This window comes from Rhineura floridana, chromosome 3 (assembly GCF_030035675.1).
Source record: "Rhineura floridana isolate rRhiFlo1 chromosome 3, rRhiFlo1.hap2, whole genome shotgun sequence".
Lineage (NCBI taxonomy): Eukaryota > Metazoa > Chordata > Lepidosauria > Squamata > Rhineuridae > Rhineura > Rhineura floridana.
In genome coordinates, this window is record NC_084482.1 from 184,915,903 (window position 1) to 184,936,470 (window position 20,568).

Here is a 20,568-nt window from a genome sequence, read left to right on the forward strand (position 1 = left end):
CTTTGTATAGTTAATCTTGTAAACTACACAAAGCAACCAAGTAAAAGTATAAGAGAGAGGGGAAAATGTTCAGTTTTGCTGTTGTTGATTATGAAGCTTGAAGAACTATAATTTTGGGGAAATGCAGACAAAACTGAGGGCAAACGAATTTGGAATGATTTGCTTAGCTTTGGTTTATGGACTGAATGCGTGACTTGGGCAATTCTGTGCAGTGAGGCGACGGGGCAAGAGTCATTGGTGAGACTCAAGCCTGTAGGCTGGGGACACTGAGCTAGTTACAGATATTATTGTGTTCAAAACCATTGTCACAATATTTGACAGCTGTAAAATGTGAAATGCAAAGTTCAGGGCTACTGGGGTTTGATGCCCTTGCTGCAACTTAAAGTCACATTACGTCTTTCACTTTCAGTTATTTGGCTTATTCTCAGTTACTTTTGCTTGATTGGGCAAAGAGGTGTTCCAAAACCAATGTTTACTTTGTTACGGCCTTTTCTTTAGCCTTCTGCAGCTTCCTTTTTAAAGGGCTCTTGAAACATTGCTTTGGATATACACCTGGGCATGGAGTTGACACAAAAATGAGTTTGTGCCCACTCCCCCTCCCCCTGTAACATTTAAACAGACTTAACCCATTTTGTGTGTTTCCTTGGAACCATAGCTCAGCGGGAGATCATTTGCTTTGCATGCAGAAGGTCTCAGCTTCAATCCCTGGCATCATCTCTAGATAGAGCTGGTAGAGACCCTTGTCTGAAACACTGGAGAGCCACTGCTAGACAGTGTTGACAGTACTAAGTCAGATGGGAGGAAGGGCAGGATATAAATTTAACAATAAATAATTAAAAAATAAAGTGCTTTCTGTTCCAGCGGAATCTTCATCAAGCAATGAGATCTTCCTGAGCTCAGGCACAGTTCTGTATTCTTGGTTATTCTTTGGTCCTGGCTTCTGGCTTGTTACTTGACCTTGTCTACTCATTTCTTTATTTTTGACATTTGTTTCATCCTCACTTCTGGCTGTCCCCACAGCTCTTGCTCACCTCATTCTGTTACCAGTGGTCTAGCCCTGACAACATTAGTCGCCACTGCTGTGGGCAAAGAAAACAATATGAGTAAGCCTGACTAAATGTTACATGTAAGAACAGCTTGTCATGGTATTGTCAGCAGTCCTGACTTAGTATTGAACAAGACATCAAATTCTGCTATGAAATGTTCTAGGGATATGGAAGAAGACCACTCTGCTCCCTCCCTGTTGGTTTTCCGGAAACTTGTGAAAACTATCTTCTTCCAGAGAACCTTTGGGAGGGACTGACGGGTAAGCCTGACACTGTTTTTACGCTGTTTATTTTTATGCTCTTTATTTTTAATTTTTATCTTTTGAGTCCTTTTAGTATCACTCTCCCATATATGTGTGCATATATATACATGTCTGTCTGTCTGTCTTTCTGTCTCTGTCTATATATATGCATATTGTATTTTATGTATTTTAATTGTACTTTATGTATTTTAATTTACTGTAATGTTTTGTGTTTTTATTGTGTATAATTTTATTATGTATGTGTGTGATTTTATTGTAAGCCACCCTGAGTGCCCTATTGTAGGGTAGAAGGGTGGGATAGAAATATTTTAAATAAATAAATACACCAAAAAAGGGTCAAGCTTTTGTGAGCACTTGATTCAAGTGCTCGCAAAAGACTTGAAGATGCCCAGAAAGTGTCCTGGTCTGCCACCATTCTCTTCCCTGGCCCTAAAGCCTAAAAGCTTCTCTTTTGGGGGATGGAGAAGGGGAAGGCAGGAGCAGCAGCAATGCCACTGGTGCCCCAGTGGAGCATCTTTTCCTGCTGGGGACAGGACCACCAGTTCAAGAATTCCCAATGGGAAAATGATACAAATAGTGCCATTTCTGCAGCATGGATTCTGGGACTGATAGGGAAAGCAGCTCTGCTGGGGCTGTGGAAGCACCTGCCACAACCTGAAAGCACTTTCCTGTCTCCTGAGATAAGTTACTGGACCATGCCAGGGGATGGGAGAGGAGGTGGTGCTCTTGGGATCAATGCCAGCAAGGCCGTGCTCAAGCATTTGAACAAGGGTCACTGGCCTTTGAGAGTACCCCTGCTTGAACTCTCATGATATCCTAAAAAGGCACATCTGAAAAATGCAGAGTGTGAATGTGTCAAATACACACGTGCCAGCTTGGGTATCATAGAGATAGGCTTATTGGGAAACCAGGATTGGTTTAAGCACCCTGTTGAGGGTATACTTGATGACAAATGCAGGTGTGCTCCAAATGGTGTGTGAAACAGCCCATAGGTTGCAATCCTAAGCATACTGATTTTCAGTGGAATCCCACTGAAGTCAAGGGAACTTATTTCTGAGTAAACAGATTGTATGATTGTAAACAGAGTGTATGATAACTAACAACAGTGGTTGAGAAACAGGGGTCTTCCTCTACACCTGTCCCATCAACCTGAGGACTGGTTAGCTGAACTGTTCCTGGTCATGTTAGAGATGGTGTGTTTTACCTAATGAAGAGTTACTGAGGATGCATATGTTTTCATAAGCTGTGAACTGATTTCCTTTTTTAAAAAAAAATCCTTTGGTATTTTGATGTATAGACTTTTTGCCTCTGATTGAAGCAATTTTTGGTTTTTTAAAAAAACCCACTCATGCCTTCAGGGCATTTAGAAATCTTCTCTTGTGTATCATGGTTGTATCTTAGGGAATTCTTTGCATAGACTAGGAGGAGGAGGAGGAAGAGGATAGTAGCATAGCAAATATGCATACCTTTGCATATCCCCATAGGCAGAACAGTCACATCGTTTTTGATGAAGTTCTGTGTAGCTGGCATAGGTTACCAGAACAAGAAGCGTTTTGAATATTTTTCCTTATTGCTGCTCTAGATGAGATAGAACTCTTCTATAGTCCAGCAGATTTTTACACAGTTGTTTTGAAGCAAAACTGACTGTAGCTTTCCTTTCAATATATATTTCCATCAATCATTTTGAACTTTCTCCTATAATGTAGCTAAAGAGATTGAATTATATGGTATATCTTTCTTACAAGGGTTAATTGTACTGAAGTAAGCCTGGTGCATGAGAAATGAGAGAAACATTAATGCATGTTGCAGACTGTATTTAGTACACTGAAAACATAAGAACATAAAGCACAGTCTTAGCTGTGTCTACTCAGAAGTGTGTCTTATTGAATTCAGTGGATCTTACTCCCCTGTAAATGGGGTTAGAATTCCAGCCATAGGAAGCTTCTTATATCTGATCAGGTAATATGCTCATCCAGCTCAGAACTGCCTACTCCTGTCTTCACCAGCTTGGTGCCCTCCAGAAGTTTTGGACAACAACTCCAGTCAGTCCCAACCAACACTGTCCTGGCTGGGGCTGATGGGAGTTGTAGTCTAAAAATGTTGGAGAACACTGGGTTGGCAAAAGCTGGTGTCATGTTGTGGTTTGATGCTGGATCTCACAGAGGAAGTGACAAGGCTGGTTGAAGGTCACTGGACCACGGACAGCTCTGAGTGAGCAACCTGCTTAGGAAAAAGTTGGGAGCAGACTGAGGCCATTTTTATCTCTGTCTCCAGACTGTTGCGCTGTGTGTAGTTGTGTTGCTTAATTTCATTTAAAAGCAACACCACAGCAGCAGAGAGTAACAGCAGATGTTGAAATGTGAGTGTGCCAGCGTGTGCATGCGTTTGCCTAAGAAAGCAGGCTTTTACCCTGCATCAGCATCACTGAGACTGGAGACTTAGTAAAATAAGAAAAGCTACTTTATTTATAGAAATACATGGTAGATAGAAAAGTTCTAACTCAACCATCAGAACTCTTTTGAGTGTTGCTGCCAACAGGAAAATGCAGGTGGAGCACATGGATATAAAAACATTCTTGCATGGAGAAATAGAAGAAAGGAATGGAAAGGGCAGAAGGAGGAGGGGCAGGTAAGCTTCCCTAAAGGCGTCACAGTCTAGCGACAGAAGGAAGTCAGTCAGAGCATCACAGGTAAAGGTAAACAAGCCTATCCATCTGGAGGACCCTAGCTCTACCTTCCTTCCGCTTGTCCTTGCACTCTCTTTGCATCCCCTCCGCTTGTCCTTGCACCCTCTTTGCATCCCCTCTGCTTGTCCTTGCACCCTCTTTGCATCCCCTCCGCTTGTCCTTGCACCCCTCCAGAGAGGGTGAAAATTGGGAACTGGCAAGAGACTAGGAGGTAGGTGCAGTCTCATACTTCTGTTTGTGTGTTTTGCTTCAGTTATGTGCCTCTCATAGAACGACTCTCACTAGGCAGCAAGAGATGACTACCCCAAGCAACTAATTTGGGACCATGCAACAAATTATTAGCTATTTTAATTTTTGGTGGTTGTATATTTACTGTCAGGAAGAGGTACTTGTGAGATTTTCTACCTCAAATGCCAACATAACTTTTCAAGCTATGGTACTATGACCTTGACTTGGGGGCAGGGCACCATTTGCTCTTCTGCTTCAAGTAGCAAAATGTCTTGGGCTGCACCTGCTTGCAGTCATTTCACATACTGGACAACTAACATGGCTTTTTGGTGAAGGGCAAGAGAGAATAAGACTGTTATCTCAAAAACAGTTGTGCTTGAGGAAAAGATGGCAAACATATGTAGAACTGAACTTTTCTGCAATAATATAGACACTTGCATAGGGTATTTTTTTCTACTCATGGAATATTAAATCTTTAAGTCCTAAATCCTTTGTCATCCCCTCCCCCTTGTGCACACCCTTTACACTGTCTTTCTCCCTATGCAAGTAGGTCAAAATGACAACTGGTGTGGTTTGGGAATTAACAGAATGAGAGCTGAATTACAACTCAAAAAAGAACTTCCCTGCTGGTGTCTGCTACTGATGTGGGGGCATTTTGTTAGGGAGAAGTGATGAGAGGGGGTAATTTGCTGCTGAAACTTTTTATCTGCAACCCCTTCCCTGGCCACTTTCCCCTAGCTGATGGAGGTCAATAAGGAAAAATATGGGGCATTGCACTGGTAAAGTGGCAGGCATGGAAAACAGCCCCTTCCATCTATCTCCTGCTTCACCTACCCAAATGCACCCCAGCAAATGCTTTGCACATTGACAGCACACATTTAGTTGGTTTTCTGGTATTTGCTGCTGAAAGCGTAGTTCCATGCTGGGTGCAGCTGGGACGTTCTGAGTTCATATCTTACCACAGCCATGAACTCGCTGGATGACCTTGTGGCCACACCCACGCCAGACATTTATGCCACTTTAAACAGTCATGACTTCCCCCAAAGAATCCTGGCAAGTGTAGTTTGTGACGGGTGCTGAGTGTTATTAGGAGACTCCTATTCTCCCGACAGAGCTCCAATGTCCAGAGTGGTTTAACAGTCAGCCCCTCTTCTCAGACAATTCTGTGACTGGAGTTCTGTGGGGGGAATTGGGGTCTCCTAACAACTATCAGGACCCTTCACAAATTACACTTCCCAGGATTCTGAGATCATGACTGTTTAAAGTGGAATAAATGTCTGGTGTGGATGTAGCCTTAGTGAGTCATTTTTCTTTCCAGCCTGCCCATCAGTCATATGGACATTAAAAAAATCTGGACTATTATAAAAGTTAGAATTTTATTTGAAACACCTTTCAACACTCAAAAAAGGACTGTCAGTCATTAGAGCAGTATGACAATGGAACCAATTGCCTAGGGAAGTGGTGGGCTCTCCAACATTGGAAGCATTCAAGAGGCAGCTGGACAGCCACCTGTCAGGTGTGCTTTAACTTGGATTCCTGCATTGAGCAGGGGTGTGGACTCGATGACCTTAAAGGTTCCTTCCAACTCTACTGTTCTATAATTTTCTGTTAGCTGAGACATCTCTCTCACTCACTCACTCACTCACTCACTCACTCACTCACTCACTCACTCACTCACTCACTCACTCACACAGCCACTGAGCATTCCATAACAGAGCATGCTCAGTACTCATTTGGGCTGTTTTGGGAGTCATTCCCTTTCTGTTTTCTCTCTCACTTTTTTGTATTCTGCAACACTTGGGGTTCCCTCTTGCCCACTAATACTCCTTATTATGTGTGGTATGGATGGTGATACCATGGCTACATAAGCAACAACACTTCCAGCCTGAGCTTCAGAAATAGAGGGAATGACACTCTGACCAGTTTAAGTGGTTAGTATTTAAATCTGATTGGAAACTGTTCAATTTGATACAAGGTGGCTATTAAGCATGACCTAAAAGCTGCAATTCCAAGCATACTTACTTGGAAGTAATTCCCATAGCAGTAAATAGGATTTACTTCTGGGAGTATAGAATCAATCCCAGTAGACACCATACATGTAAGCACATGGCTTTTCCCCAAGAATCTTGGGGACTGTAGTTTACTCCTCACAGAGCTACAATTCCCAGCACCCGTAACAAACTACAGTTCCCAGGATTCTTTTTTGGGATGGTGGTGGAAATGTGCTTTAAATCTGTCATGTGTATGCAACTTTGGTGAGATAATAGCTGAAGGTAATCAGCCCAAAATGATAACAAATAATCAGTAGGCATTCCCAAAAGACATTCAAACAGTGGGTAAAAAAAAGTGAGAATTACAGAGGCAAACACAGAATGCAGTTAAGCAATAAAGTAATCCAAGAGAGAGGAGACACCTTTGTCTCTGCTCTCTCCCTCCTGAGCCATGAGGGCAACTCCCAAACCTGAGTGTTGCGCCTCCAAGTTAGTTAGAACTAGGTATGCCTTTCCTATCTACTATGTATTTCTATAAATAAAATAGCTTTTCTTATTTTACTAAGTCTTAAGTCTCAGTGATCTCAGTGCAGAGTAAAAGCCTGCCACTTAGGTAAACGCACACATTGGCGCACACACATCTCAGACTGTTGACAATCTCTGCTAATATCTATACAAATTTACATAACATGCATCACCTGAACTCACATGATCTAGAGTTACCTTAGATCTTGCAACATTTGCAAATGAGAAGCAATAGGGTTTTATATTAGTTGTCTATTGGGCTATCATAGGGTATGTATTTTTTGCCTTTTCTATGGCAAAAACTCCAACTTCAGTGGAATTTATGTGATGTGTTCTAATCATTTGAATTTGGCTAATGAATGCTTTATTCTTTCATCAGAACTTTAGCAGTAGTACTAAAATACTAATAAAAAAGGGAAAGAGAAAAAATACTTTACATACATCATTCAGCTGTATTGTTAATTATAGATATAGATATAAAGGATAAACGGCATTTTGTCAAAAGTATTTTTGTCTACATTTTATACCTCCTCGGTTTTCCAAGCTTGGCATGGAATGCTTGTCATACAGAATTAATTTGAAATGCTGCATTATCTTAATCATCATCTTCAAAATAAAAAATAAATGTACTGCCTTCAAGTTGATTCCAACTTATGGTGACCCTATGAATAGGGTTTTCATGAGAGGCAGTGACTGGCCCAAGGTCACCCAGTGAGCTTCATGGCTATGTGGGGATTCGAACCCTTCTACTACCCCCTGTGTGTGTGTGTGTTTAGTTTTAATGTTGTTTTAGGCTACTTAGATGTGAAGCAGCCATGGCCAGCACCTTGTAGGCATTTTTTTAAAAAAGTAACTGAAATGTAATTGTAGTGATTACTTTTGAGAAAAAGTAAAGTAATCAGTTACTTTCAGAGCAATTGTAACTGTAATTACTACTTTTTGGCCAAGTAATTGTAACTGTAATTTATTACTTTTTAAAAGTAATCTTCCAAGCTCTGCACTTACTAAGAGACTAAGGCCCATAGAACTTAATAGGACTTACTTCTGAGTAGATATTGTTAGGATTGTGCTGTTGGTAAGACTTGACTAGGGATTCTCTGCAAAGGTATCCATATCGAAGCAGATTGGCAACCCCCTGCCTGAAAAGCCATGCCTGCCTTGTAACATGGCTGCTCCAAACGTCCTTACAGACTTGACCCCTCACTGCAGAGAGAGGTATGAGAAATTACACCCTGCTTGCCGCACAGCTGACGGGCGGGGCAGAATTGCAGATGGGGGCGAAGCTGTCGCCTCCATCTTTAAATGGGGCAAAGTCACGCGACGCATCTATGACGCAAGTGCGACTTGGCTGAAGGGAGGGGTGAGGCTAGAGGGCTTATTTAAGCCCAGCTGCCCCTCCTACTTTCCTCTTTGGAATTGCGACAGCTTGAAGGAGGACGACAGAGCAGAGCATCGTGTTGGAGAGCATGGACGGCACCTTTTTGCGATGCTTCATAGTAGTGGAGGCTACGTTTGTTGGGCCTATTATAATAATAATAATAATAATAAATTTAATTTTTGAGTCGCCTATCTGGCCGAAACCACTCTAGGCGACGTACAACATTAAATTCAACAATACATAATAATACAATACATAATAAAATACAGCGCAGTCAACAATAACCATTTTAAAAAGCGGCAGTACAGGGCCATCAATAGACAATTTTAAAACAATATAAAGAAATTAGCCCACCCCGGGGACCCCAAAGGCCTGTCCAAAGAGCCATGTTTTTAAGGCTCAGCGAAATGTATCTAGGGAAGGGGCATGGCGAAGATCAAACGGGAGGGAGTTCCAGAGAGTGGGGGCCGCCACTGAGAATGCCCTCTCTCTAGTCCCAACCAACCTAGCTGTTTTCGTTGGTGGGACGGAGAGAAGGCCCTGTGTGGCTGATCTGGTCGGGCGGCTTAGTTGGTGGTACCGGAGGTGCTCCTTCAGGTAAACTGGGCCGAGACCATATAGGGATTTAAAGGTTAAGACCAACACCTTGAATTGGGCCCGGAAAACAACTGGAAGCCAATGTAGATGAAATAACACCGGCGTGATGTGATCACGGCGGCAGCTGTTTGTAAGCAGGCGTGCCGCCGCATTCTGCACCAGTTGTAGTTTCCGGACCGTTTTCAAGGGTAACCCCACGTAGAGCGCATTACAGTAGTCTAAACGAGAGGTAACCAGGGCATGTACCACCAGTGGGAGCTGATGAATAGGAAGGTAGGGTTTCAACCTCCGTATGAGGTGTAGTTGATACCAAGCTGCCCGGCTCACTGCCGAAATCTGAGCCTCCATGGACAGCTTGGAATCAAGAACAACCCTGAGGCTGCGGACCTGATCCTTCAGGGGCAATTTTACCCCATTAAGATTCAGGTCAGCAACACCCAACCTTCCCCTGTCACCCACAAGTAGCACCTCGGTCTTATCAGGATTGAGCTTCAGCCTGTTTCTTCCCATCCATCCACTCACGGATTCCAGGCACTTGGACAAGGTCTCTACAGCCAACTCCGGTGAAAATTTAAAGGAGAGATAGAGCTGCGTGTCATCAGCATATTGGTGACATCGCAGCCCAAAATCAGAAGTTAACTGGGGGACGCAGGATTCCTACCGACCTTCGATTGCTGCTATGTAATGCCAGGTCTGTGACACAAAAAACATCTGTCATCCATGATATGATACTGGATGAGTGCGCAGACCTGGTATGTATTACGGAGACCTGGCTGGATGAGGCCTCAGCTCCCATTCTTGAGGCCATGTGTCCGCGAGGTTTCCGCTATGCGCAGCAACCGAGGGTGGGAAGGCGGGGAGGGGGAGTGGCAGTCATCTATCGGGAGTCTTTGATGTTCACCAGGCCTCCGCTCCCAAGGACCAAGTTTGTTGATTGCATGTACTGGAGGTTGGGCCCAAAGGGCAGTCTGGGGATCCTACTTGTGTACCGCCCGCCCCGCTGCACGGTAGATTCCCTGACCGAGGTGTTGGAGGTGGTCTCAGATGTGCGAACGTTGACCCCAGAACTGTTAGTACTGGGGGATTTTAACGTACACGCTGAGACCACTCTCATTGGAGCTCCTCGGGATTTCCTGGAAACCATGGCTTCCTGGGAACTGCACCTTAGTAACACTGAGCCCACCCATGTAGCCGGTCATGCTCTCGACCTTGTATTTGTCCTGGGAGTGGTGGGGAGTGTTCTGAAGTTGGGGGCCTTTTCTTTTACCCCCGTGTCATGGTCAGATCACTATCTGGTGAATTTTGACTTCTCGATGCCACACACCCTCCGCAGGGGTAAAGGACCTATTGGAATGGTCCGCCCCAGGCGCCTGATGGATCCGGATGGATTCCTGACTGCGCTGGGGGATTTGGAACCTGCTGAAGGTCGTCCGGTCGAAACCCTGGTGACGGAGTGGAATGAGGGAATCACCAGGGCATTAGACCGGGTGGCTCCGAAACGTCCTCTTCCCCTGAACAGAACTCAGACAGCACCGTGGTATACACCTCAGTTGCGAAGTCTGAGACAGGAGGTGAGACGACTAGAACACCGGTGGTGGAAATCCCGCTCTGAAGATGCTCGAACACAGGTTAGAGCAGCAATAGCTGCCTACTAGGTGGCAATAAAGGCAACAAAGAAAGATTTCTTTGCTACCTCTATTGCATCCGCAGAGTGCTGTCCCAGGAAGCTGTTCCAAGTGGTCCGAAGCCTGGTCGGTCCAGTCGCTCAGGAACCCTTGGAGCATTCAAAGGCTTCCTGTGACAAATTGGCAAGGCACTTTGCCGATAAAGTCGAACATCTGAAGAACTCGATTCCGTACGCTGTGGATGCAGTAGAGGATCCAGAGTTAACCAGTTGCAATCCGGTTCAGTGGGATCGGTTCCGGCCTCTTCCTTCTGAGGATGTGGACAAGGTACTTTCAACGGTGAAGCCTACCACCTGTCTGATTGATCCTTGCCCATCATGGTTCCTTATGAACTGCAAGGAGAAATTGGGCGAAGGGATCAGGGCGGTGGTAAATGCATCCTTGAAGGAGGGTGTAATGCCACCGGCCCTCAAGGAGGCAATTATAAAACCCATTCTAAAAAAGTCCTCCTTGGATCCCCAAGTTTTGAACAGCTTTCGCCCCATTTCAAATTTGCCATTTTTGGGCAAGATCATTGAGCGAGTGGTGGCTAACCAGTTGTCAGCACACTTGGATGAAACGGATTATTTAGATCCATACCAATCGGGTTTCAGGACTGGGCATGGTACAGAAACAGCCTTGGTCGCTCTGGTAGATGATATGAGGAGGGCACTAGACAGGGGAGAATCCACCTTTCTTGTCCTCCTGGATCTCTCAGCGGCTTTTGATACCGTCGACCACGGTATCCTGTTAGATCGCCTGGAGGGATTAGGAATAGGAGGCACTGTTTTACAGTGGTTCCGTTCCTTTCTCTCTGACAGGCATCAACAGGTAGCATTGGGAGATGAGGTTTCAGACCCTTGGCCCCTCACTTGTGGAGTACCACAGGGTTCTATCCTCTCTCCCATGCTATTTAACATCTATGTAAAACCGCTGGGAGCTATCATCATATACCCCCATATACCCCGGAGACTACCAGCCACTCCTTTAGGACTGCAGTAAAAATGAAATAGTTTAAATCACAGACTATCCACTTATATGTGCAAACAATTTATAAATGCAAACCTACACACTCATTCATAACACACACTCATATGCACACTCACTCCTCCAATTAGGCCTACTTGATTGATCCCTGGGGCGGGAGTGCTGCTGGCTCGGGCCTTTGCATGGCTGTGTTGTGGGGCCGATTAGGACCTTTTAATTTCATCAGCAGGCGACGCTGCAGCATGGCTGCTGCTGGGGCGGGCCTCAAAAGTTACAGTAGGGTGGCGCGAGGCTTTTCTTTGAGCAGCATCACGTCTGTGCTGCTACTTGTTAAATGAACGACATATGCAAATGAATAAAGGGCCTCGTTAAAGGGGCCTAGCCAGCTGGATGTGGCAGCTAGGCGTCCTTCAGCGGCACTGCATCAGGGCTCCCTAGGCAGTCGGTTAAGCAAGAGCCTACTTACATACAATACAATAAAATAAAAATAGAAGACAAAGGAAGTGGAATAAAGGAATTATAAGCCCAGGGCAGATTGTGGGAGATAAGGTGGCACGGGCTTTTCAATCCCCCCCCGTACACCTAGGATAAGTTTTTGGTGTAGTGGTTAATGTGTTGGGCTATGACCCAGGAAACCAGGGTTCGAATCTTCCCAACAGCTGTGAAGCTCGCTGGGTGACCTTGGGCCAGTCACGGCAGGCTCAGAGCAAATTATGGGAGTGGAGGCTGTGCAGGCCTTTCGAGCCTGTCCACACAGGCTCTATTTCCCCCCTTTGGTTGCCAAGGCTGGGTGTGAGTTCAGCCAAGGTAGGGGGCGCAAGACAGTGAGGGATGTGGGTGAGGCCCTGGCAGCCTCTATTGGCCATTGTGCAGGGCTCTTTGGTTAAGCTTATGGTTTTTTGTTAGACCCAGGCCTATCTTAGGTTTAAGGTACTTTATTCTATTAATTTTATTACATAGTGGCTGCTTTGGGGTGTGTGGAGCTCTTTGGTTAGGCTTTTGACTTCTTGCTAGGCCCAGAATATATTAGGTTGAGGTAATTAATTCCATTATTATTATATTACGTGTGGCCTTTGTAGGGCTGGGTGAGCCTTTGGGGCCTTTCGGCCTTCATATTTGGATACTATGGTGTGCAGAGATGACAGGGTTTGCTGTGGTGACCTTTACCTGTTGTTTTAGTTTTATTGCTGTTTTGATGTTGTGATACTTATATATTATGACTTTGTACATCGCTCAGAGTGGCTCGGTTTCCAGCCAGATGGGCGATAAATAAATCGCAGAAATAAATAAATAAATAAATAAATCACCATGACTTAGATGACAGTGATCATTTTCCAAGTATCAGTTACACATTCCTATATTAAAAACAAAGCACATGGCATTTGTTATATTTAAAGAAGAACATGCAAACTTCTGTGGGGAATTGAAGGTCTAGCAGATGATAGTGTGGCTGGGTGGGTGGATAGGAATAAAGAGGAAATACAGGCTATTTATCAGGCTCTTCTCCTCATTTCCAGGATCTTAGATTTTACTGAACCAGCGGCTGCCTAGACAGAATCTTAGATTCTCTTTTGACACATGCTGCATTTAAGCTCCAGGCAGACTCTTCACCCTTTTCTGATGATTTTACAACAATACCAAAACCTCTCTTTGTTAGGATTTCTGATAATAATTACCTGAGGTCATACATGCATGCAACGTTTACATGGGCCTTATATTCTGATTGGCGTTTAGAAACCTGCTAGGCGACAGCTGCTGCAGTGGGGACTAATATCGGTTACAGCAGTATATCCTTAGTCTTTTCACTTTAGGGGAACTGGGTTAGCTGCAATGACCTAGTAGTTGGAAAAGTGTGCTTACTCATAAATGATTTCCTTCCATTTTGCAGAAGGATGTGTGCAACAGCGAGATAGGAGGTGGGAGGCCTTCAAAGGGGTAAGAAGAAGCCCCTAGCATAAGCTGCTTTGGGACAGGTGTCCCTCCCCAGTTAGACTCAAGGTACTGTGAACTTTGTTTGCAGGCTACCCAGTTTAAGGGGAGTTTTGTCTGTGTTATGGTGTCTTCCTTTTGGTTTCCCTATCCCATACTTAAATTCCCAGCTGGCCTTCATGGCCTCCAACTCCTGGCTGGCCTTCATGGCCTACCACCTTCAATCTGTTTTAGTTATGACAGTAATTGCCAGGGACGGATTGTAAAGAAGTGCAGTAGGGCAGACTTCCTGCCCCCCCTTTTTTTGGATGCCCCAGTCAGCTATGCCCCTAACAGGCAACGGGCAAATTATGCCTGATTCACCAACAGTCTCATTTACGGGGTCAGGCAGTAATGGGTTCATACCTGATATTCTGCCCCAGTGTTCACCTTTCTGGGTATCAAGATTGACTCTGGGGCACGGGGCTGCAGTCTGCAAATGGACAGGCTTTAACTGTTGCTGATCAGGATCCTGGAGTTTTCAGAGGCCATGTAAGGTTTCCTTTGGCCCTCCAGGTGTTAGGGGTCTTTTACGGGAGTCATGATGCCATGGCAGGGCTTGCACAGCCTTACTACAGGTTCAGGGTCATGGATGCCTTATGCGCCGACCTGGCTGTGTGGCCCTCTTTCCTGCAGCTGCAGGCCTGGATTAAGGAAGGATTAACTATGGATGTCACCTTTCATTACTTCTTTTGATGTCAACATGGGCAGACAGGCTCATTGGCCACGGGCCGGATTTTGTAACCCTGTATATTTAAGAACACTAGGATTAGGGCCATGGATTCCATGGCCCCTAGCATGCTAGCCAGCTACCAGAGAGCAGGTAGGGGGTCACCTGCTGAAATTCCTAATGGAAGGCAGGAGAAGGGGCCTGTCAGTCCGAGCACTTCAAGGTAAGCTGGCAGGACTTTCCTTCTTAGCTAGGCTTGTGGTTTTTTCCCTATCCACATCACCCTTTCTTACTGGACATAATTTGGGTCTGGTGGGCCAGTGGGAATACAGTAAGCTCCTCCAGTTATGAAGCCAGACCATGCTAGGCAGTAGCCCTTATGCTGTTTTTGGAGCTTTGGGATAGGTGAGGTGGTGGCTGGATCCAAGTGAGTCCTGTCTCGCGTACCCTCCAGCTATCAGATGTCTTCTTGGAGGAGGGTTGCGCCTGTATCTAATTGAACAGGTTTAAGACGGACCAGATATGTATGGGGTGGACCGTACATTTGACCATGGGGTCTGGAGAAGGATATTTACTTACCCATGCAAAGGTGAATCCCCTCACAAAATACCAGTTTTGGGCGCTAGCAAAGCGGGCTTTTACAGGGGCTAGGGCATGACCCCTTAGATTTTGAATCCACTCTTTTGGAATTGGAGCTGCTTTTACGGCAGCAGGTCTTGGGGTTTTTCCCAGGCGAAGGTGCAGGCCATTAGACGCTGGTCCTCTGGTGCTTATAAAGGTTATATGCATTTATTCGCCCTTGCAAGCGAGGATTCCATCACAAAATACCAGTTTGAGCTCTCACAAGGCGGGCCTTAGTTTTGGGAATCCACTCCTTGGAACTGGAGCTGCTTCTATGGCAGCAGGTCTAGGGTTTTCCCAGGCAAAGGTGCAGGCCGTTGGACTCTGGTCCTCGGGTGCTTATAAGGGTTATATGCATTTATTCGCCCTTGCAAGTGAGGATACCCTCACAAAATACCAGTTTGAGCTCTCGCAAAGTGGGCCTTACAGGGACTAGGGCATGACCCCACAGAGTTTGGAATCCACTCTTTTGGAATTGTAGCTTCTACAGCAGCAGGTCTTGGGTTTTTCCCAGGCAAAGGTGCAGGCAGTTGGATGCCAGTCCTCTGGCTTATAAGGGCTATATTTCCCCCTTTCTGGAGGGCCTGGGCATTCTGCAGCCTAACATGTTAAAATTATTTCGACAGGTTGCTGGACTGGGACAGAGCAGACACGCATCCTAATATGTGGCCACAGCATGGTCTTCGGGGCAGCCCAGAGGGCCGCAAAATCAAGCATGGGCTCACAGCTGGGCCTCAGTAGATGCGCTGCAGTACAGTAGCTTGGCTGGAGAGGAATGCATTGAGATGGGCGCCTACCCACTTTTGTTCCAGCAAGGTGCTGTGTGGACAACTCTGCACGTGGTGGTCATTTACCTCGGTGGTAGTGACCTTGGCGTGATGCAGGGCAAGGCCCTCATTGTTCAGGCATGTATGGACATGCAGCTGTCAAGGCAGCAGTGGCCTTTGATACGTCTGATGTGATCAGACACGCTTCCACATCTGATGTGATCAGACACGCTTCCATGTCTGATGGACGGAGCAGACACGCATCCTTATTTGCGGCCACAGCATGGTGTTCTGAGCAGCTCGAAGGGTAGCGAACTCGAGCGCCGGCTCACAGTTGGGCCTGAGCAGACAGGCGGCGATACAGTGGCTTGGCCGGTGAGGAATGCATTGGGAGGGGCTCCTACCCGCACTATTCCAGCAACATGGATTACTCCGCAGGTACTGGTCATCCACCTCGGTGGGAATGACCTTGGCTTGATGCAGGGTATGGCCCTCATCATTCAAGCATGTGCTGACATGCAGCTTATCAGGCACCGGTGGCCTGGCGTATGTCTGATGGTCAGACATGCTCCCGCGGAAGGAGTGGCATGCGGTATGGGATCCACGGGCTATAGATTGGGCACAGAAGATGGTCAACCGATGGATTCGGTTGGCCCTTCTTCCACATGGTGGATTAACCATCCCACTCCACGCATTTGGCACTGTCAGGGTGCACTTTACAGGGCAGATGGCGTTCACCTGTCTGACACAGGTAACGCCTTATTTCTTGGGGACCTGCAGAGGTGTCTGCGAGAGGTGCTTCTCGGCAGTGGGGTAAAAGGGGACTAAATAGAGATTTGTCCCCTTTTTGTGGCGGGAACGTACGGGAAGGGAAATAGTTAAGGACAGCTAGGTGGCCCCCTTAGGCACCTTTGGAGGTGATTGGCGGTTCCGGAGGCCTGTCTGGCAAGGCTTTGCGGCTCGAGGACAGGATATGGGCTGCCTCTGGGGCCAACTTATCTACCCAAGGGTTATTCAACCCCGGGTGGGGATGACGTGGGAAGGCCCCCCTACTCACCTACAAGGTGTGGCTGGGGTAAAGGGTAAGCAGATGGGCTTGCCCTTGCCCCGGCAGGGGCTGGTCGCCCAAGAGCTGTAGCAAGCTACTTGCTTATAGATAGTCCTGCACCTAGATTTTCCCTCTGCAGGTCACTTTAAAATTGGGTTTGTCTGCTGTAATTTAATAAATTGGCCCTTGTTTAACCCAAGCTGTTGTGTCAGTGTCTTATTTCGCTCCTCAACTGCAAATGAGTAAAAGTTAAGAATATTCTCTACTCTTTCCTGCCTACTCTGTGGGCTGCTATAAACTCACTTTGACAGCCAACCCAATTCTAGTGAGTAACAATTAACAGAGAGAAAACACATGGTTTGGTCTACCTTCACAGGTAGTAGATTGGGAACAACAAGTATGTGAATTCGCTTTTAGTACTATTGGGCAAGAAACAAACCATCATGCAAATAACAAAGTGCATCATCAGTGGGTTTAAGGGAGTTGGGCTGACCACATGTAACCACTGTTGTTGCTTCTATGGATGTAAGGGAGTAAGGTCAGAGGTAAATAAAATGCAAATAGAAAAAGAAAAGACAGTGATGATATTCTAAATGCAATACCATACCAACCACAACAAGATTGCTATGAGTAAGACAGAAAACTCAGCATCCCACAATCAGTCAGGGTTCCTAACCAAAACTAAAAAAAAAATCCTGGCAGCCAGTTAGCCAAGGTCACAGAAATCCCCATGCAGCGCAACCTGACTTGGGGCTGCAGTTAGTGCAAATGTTGTGGCACGATTGCTGACATGAGTGAGACCCTATCAGCACCTAACACTTCTACTCTAAAATCTGCACTGTTTGCCGATTTGCTACCAGGCCAAGTTCAAGGTGTGCTTTCCATGTTACGGGTTCCACATAGTACTTGTTCTGCTCTTGTAAGACATTGATCCCTTAGTGTGACAGTACGTACACTTTGGAACTCCCTGCCTATTTACATTAGGCAGGTCCCTTCATTGTACTCATTTTGGTACCTGCTAAAAACATTTTTGTTTAGGCAAGCCTACCCAGGCATGTAGAAGCTGTTATGTTTTTTATATCTGTTTTTAACTCGGTTTCATTATTTTGAATGTTTTTAAATACCTGTCTTTAACTGTTTTTGCCAATAATTTTGTTTTAATTCCTGCTATAAACCACTTTGAGGTTTTTTACAATAAAGCCATACATAAATGCTGTAAATAAAATAAATAAATTTTGGAGTCACTGTGGCCCTTGAGTCTCTTTCCTCTTTTGTACCAAGTCAGGCCATTTGGTACCATCTAGCTCAGTACTGATGGCATGGATTAGCATTGGCTCTCCAGGATTTCAGGCTACAGTCTCTTCCAGAGATTGAATTTTGGACCTTTGCGTGCAAAGCACATGCCCTACCACTGAGCTACAGCCCTTTTAAAAAACATATCTTTTAAAATTGTTCTTTTCAATTCAATAATGAATGCACAGCATACTTGGGCAGATCCACACAATGCATTTAAAGCACATTCAACATACATTTAAGAACATAAGAACATAAGAAGAGCCTGCTGGATCAGGCCAGTGGCCCATCTAGTCCAGCATCCTGTTCTCATAGTGGCCAACCAGGTGCCTTGGGGAAGCCCGCAAGCAGGACCCGAGTGCAAGAACACTCTCCCCTCCTGAGGCTTCCGGCAACTGGTTTTCAGAAGCATGCTGCCTCTGACTAGGGTGGCAGAGCACAGCCATCATGGCTAGTAGCCATTGATAGCCCTGTCCTCCATGAATTTGTCTAATCTTCTTTTAAAGCCGTCCAAGCTGGTGGCCATTACTGCATCTTGTGGGAGCAAATTCCATAGTTTAACTATGCGCTGAGTAAAGAAGTACTTCCTTTTGTCTGTCCTGAATCTTCCAACATTCAGCTTCTTTGAATGTCCACGAGTTCTAGTATTATGAGAGAGGGAGAAGAACTTTTCTCTATCCACTTTCTCAATGCCATGCATAATTTTATACACTTCTATCATGTCTCCTCTGACCCGCCTTTTCTCTAAACTAAAAAGCCCCAAATGCTGCAACCTTTCCAACATGAAGCACATGAATCCCACTACAGAATCTTGGGAACTGTAGTTTGTTAAGGGTAGTGGGAACTATAACTGTGAGGGGGAAACTTCACTTCCCAGGATTCTTTGGGGGAAGTCATGTGCTTTAAATGTGACTTGGATGTGCTTTAAATGTGTTATGTGGATCTGCATTCATGAACTTTGCATATAAATCATTTTAATTAAATTTTAAAATGGAAATAGTTTACTGGGTGACCATGAGCTATGCACCATCTCTCAGCCTAATCTGCACCTCAGAGTTAAAACAACAGAGGGGGGCCATGACCACCCCAAGGAAGAAGGGCACACTTAAAAAGTAGAGGAAAAATCATTTGTAAATAATAATTTACAACCATAGTGTGAAATCAGACACATATCAAGACATAGTATGAAAATTTTTTTATATATGCATGAATGTCAATGATATTTATTAATTACACAACCTGTAAAGATATTCATAGTGCAATCCTATGCATGTTTACTCAGAAGGAAGTCCCAATGTACTCAAAGGGGCTTTCTCAGACAGGGAAGCGTGCACAGGACTGCAATTCAGTGCTAAAGAACTTCACTCACTCAATCCAAAATTCAGAATCATGTCACTTTAAGCTGTTTTGCAACTGTTTTGTATTTTTTTTATGGTTATTGGATTTTAAATGGCTTTATTTCTTGTTGTGAGCTGCTTTGGTTTCCTACTCTACCTCACAAGGTTGTTGGAAATATTCCATATATACACACACTGGAGATGTAAAAATACATACACCCCATATAATAGTTTATTGTCAAAACCAGTTGGCCTTTGCAGAACATTCTATAAAAAAATAAGTATTAGTTTCATACCAAATAAAAGCAGTGACACCTAAGTAAGCCCTGCTTAACTGCTTTAAAGAAAAAAAGGATCGGCAGGGGAAGATAAAGATTTTGAACACAATCATTTTCTATGTTACTCAAAAGTCCCACTGATTTTCAGCACATTCATTCATTGGCGATCACTCATGGACAAGTAAGATTGTCTTCCAAGATAAGGTCTTTAACAGTGGATCTGTAAGTGACTGTGGAGGCCAATTCTGGATCCACACAGCCTCCCACAGTGAGGACATGGGTTTCCAGATGGAAGATGGTCACAGTGAGGATTTGTTTGATGTGCCTTCCGCTTAGCTCATTTGTCCCTTTCACCCTGTACTCGTGCTTCTTCAAAGTCCATAGCACCTTTGATAATAGCCGACCTCCATTTGGGATGTTCATGGGCCAAGACTTCCCAGTTGTTGAGCCCCAGCTATCCGAAGCACATCAGGGAGAGTGGGCAGAGGAGGACGAGACTTTTGCGAGCTTTGAGGGAGGGAGGAGCATCAGCAGCCCTCCAGTCTTCCTGGACAATCCCCCGGGTGACCTAGATTCCGCTCCATCTGAAGGTGCCTTGCCACCTGCATGCAGTCTGCCAGAGCCATTGGGGAACCATCTCTCTTGTGCACCAACTCCAACCCCCCAGGACTCCCTGCCTGGACCTTCAAACGTTTCCCCGCCAACTTGCTCCCTGCTTCCTGAAGTAGAGCCGGCACCTATTGAGCCTTTACTGTCCAATGAGCAGTTGGAGGGTCGCCTCCCCTCATCCCACGTGAGATGACATGAGAAGCGGGACAGTCAGAGGGTGGAACCACGCAGGAGTTGGAGATTACGGGCGAACACCTTCCCTACTTAAGGCAGCGCCCTCTGGTTCAGGTGCTGAGTCAACTTACTCCACATGCCGCAGAGAATGCTTAGTTAGCATCAGTAGTGAGCCAGCCTAGTTAGGTCTATGAAACACACTGCTTTTGATGTAACCGTGACTCTAATAAAGCAAGAATTATTGCCAGTCTCACCTCCTTCTCCTGTGTCAGGCTCTGGGCAGGACACCAGTTCTCGATGTTCATGTTACATTTTTTAACATTCGCTTCAAGAGCATCTTTAAACCTCTTTTGCTGTCCATCGATATTCTGTTTTCCACCCTTAAGCTGGGAGTAAAGTAGCTGCTTTGGAAGACAGTGATCAGGCATTCAAACAACA

At 45.4% G+C, this 20,568-nt stretch overlaps 1 protein-coding gene across 12 annotated transcripts in view; it reads left to right on the forward strand.

Moving 5' to 3' along the window:
* Positions 1 to 20,568, forward strand: part of FHIT (fragile histidine triad diadenosine triphosphatase) — a 1,850,166-nt gene that overhangs the window by 617,031 nt on the left and 1,212,567 nt on the right. The window contains exon 1 of one of the 12 annotated variants that reach the window (XM_061618753.1): positions 1,251 to 1,306. The exons of the other annotated variants lie outside the window; for them this stretch is intronic. The gene's annotated coding sequence lies outside the window, so the exon portion shown is untranslated. Of the gene's footprint in view, positions 1 to 1,250; positions 1,307 to 20,568 lie in introns of those variants that run through there. 12 annotated transcript variants of the gene reach the window in all.